Here is a 2,281-nt window from a genome sequence, read left to right as displayed (position 1 = left end):
GCTAGCAGCCCCGCGGCAGCGCATCGACCCCGTTCTGCGGCCGTTGAGTAGTGTTCGATTCTGGTTGATTTTTGTCCCTCTGAGCTTTCCCCCACTCCCCTCCCCCCATCTCCGGCACCCAGCCCCAGCACTCGCTCTCCTCTCACGGAAAGGTCGCGGCCTGTGGCCCTGCTGGCAACCGTGCTGAAATGAACCCCAGTGCCCCCAGCTACCCCATGGCCTCTCTCTATGTGGGGGACCTACACCCCGACGTGACCAAGGCGATGCTCTGCAAGAATTTCAGCCCCGCCGGGCCCATCCTCTCCATCTGGGACTGCAGGGACATGATCACCCGCCGCTCCTTGGGCTATGCCATTGTGAACTTCCAGCAGCCGGAGGACGCGAAGCGTGCATTGGACACCATGAATTGTGATGTTATAAAGGGCAAGCCAGTAAGCATCATGTGGTTTCAGCGTGATCCATCACTTAGCAAAAGTGGAGTGGGCAACATATTCATTAAAAATTTGGATAAATCCATTGATAATAAAGCACTATATGATACATTTTCTGCTTTTGGTAACATCCTTACATGTAAGGTGGTTTGTGATGAAAATGGTTCCAAGGGCTATGGATTTGTGCACTGTGAGACACAGGAAGCTGCTGAAAGAGCTATTGAAAAAAATGAATGGGATGCTTCTAAATGATCGCAAAGTATTCATTGGATGACTTAAGTCTCGTAAAGAACGAGAAGCAGAACTTGGAGCTAGGGCAAAAGAGTTCACCAATGTTTACATCAAGAATTTTGGAGAAGACATGGATGATGAGCACCTTAAGGATCTCTTTGGCAAGTTTGGACCTGCCTTAAGAGTAAAAGTAATGACTGACGAAAGTGGAAAATCCAAAGGATTTGGATTTGTAAGCTTTGAAAGGCATGAAGATGCACAGAAAGCTGTGAATGAGATGAATGGAGAGTTCAATGGAAAACAAATATACGTTGGTCGAGCTCAGAAAAAAAGTGGAGCGGCAGATGGAACTTAAGTGCAAATTTGAGCAGATGAAGCAAGATAGGATCACCAGATACCAGGGTGTTAACCTTTATGTGAAAAATCTTGATGATGGTATTGATGATGCAAGTCTCCGGAAAGAGTTTTCTCCATTTGGTACAATCACTAGTGCAAAGGTTATGATGGAGGGTGGTTGCAGCAAAGGGTTTGGTTTTGGGTGTTTCTCCTTCCCAGAAGAAGCCACTAAAGCAGTTACAGAAATGAATGGTAGAATCGTGGCCACCAAGCCATTCATTGTACGTAGCTTTAGCCCTGCATACTATCCTCCTAGCCAAATTGCTCAACTAAGACCAAGTCCTCACTGGACTGCTCAGGGTGCCAGACCTCACACATTCCAAAATATGCCCGGTGCTATCCGCCTAGCCACTCCTAGACCACCATTTAGTACTATGAGACCAGCTTCTTCACAGGTTCCACGAGTCATGTCAACACAACGTGTTGCTAACACATCAACACAGACAATAGGTCCACCTCCTGCAGCTGCTGCTGCTACAGCTACTCCTGCTGTCCGCACCATTCCACAATATAAATATGCTGCGGGAGTTCGCAATCCTCAACAACATCTTAATGCACAGCCACAAGTTACCATGCAACAGCCTGCTGTTCATGTACAAGGTCAGGAACCTTTGACTGCTTCCATGTTGGCATCTGCCCCTCCTCAAGAGCAAAAGCAAATGTTGGGTGAATGGCTGTTTCCTCTTATTCAAGCCATGCACCCTACTCTTGCTGGTAAAATCACTGGCATGTTGTTTGAGATTGATAATTCAGAACTTCTTCATATGCTTGAGTCTCCAGAGTCTCTTCGTTCTAAGGATGATGAAGCGGTAGCAGTACTATAAGCCCACCAAACTAAAGAGGCTGCCCAGAAAGCAGTTAACAGTGCCACTGGTGTTCCAACTGTTTAAAATTGATCAGGGACCACGAAAAGAAACTTATGCTTCACTGAAGAAAAATATCTAAACATCGAAACACTTAATATTATGGAAAAAAATTGCAAAATATAAAATAAACGAAAAAAGGAAAGGAAACTTTAAACCTTATGTACTGAGAAAATGCCAGGTCTAGCAAACATAATGCTAGTCCTAGATTACTTATTGATTTAAAAACAACAACAACAAAACACACAAAAAAAGTAAAATATAAAAACAAATTAATGTTTTATAGATCCTGAAAAAATAATTTTCAGAAAAGTAAAAAAATTTAAAGCATTCCTTTCTTTAATTTTGTAATTCTTCACT

At 43.8% G+C, this 2,281-nt stretch overlaps 1 pseudogene; it reads left to right on the top strand.

Annotated features, from left to right (window-relative positions):
- The first annotated feature begins 115 nt into the window (after positions 1–115).
- LOC102493997 (polyadenylate-binding protein 1 pseudogene) lies at positions 116–2,027 on the top strand (annotated as a pseudogene).
- The last annotated feature ends 254 nt before the right edge of the window (positions 2,028–2,281 follow it).

The sequence above is a fragment of the Tupaia chinensis genome, unplaced genomic scaffold (assembly GCF_000334495.1).
Source record: "Tupaia chinensis unplaced genomic scaffold, TupChi_1.0 Scaffold000034_1, whole genome shotgun sequence".
In the NCBI taxonomy this organism is placed as follows: Eukaryota; Metazoa; Chordata; class Mammalia; order Scandentia; family Tupaiidae; genus Tupaia; species Tupaia belangeri.
Note: the sequence above shows the minus strand (reverse complement) of the source record. Positions and strands in the feature narration are given on the sequence as shown.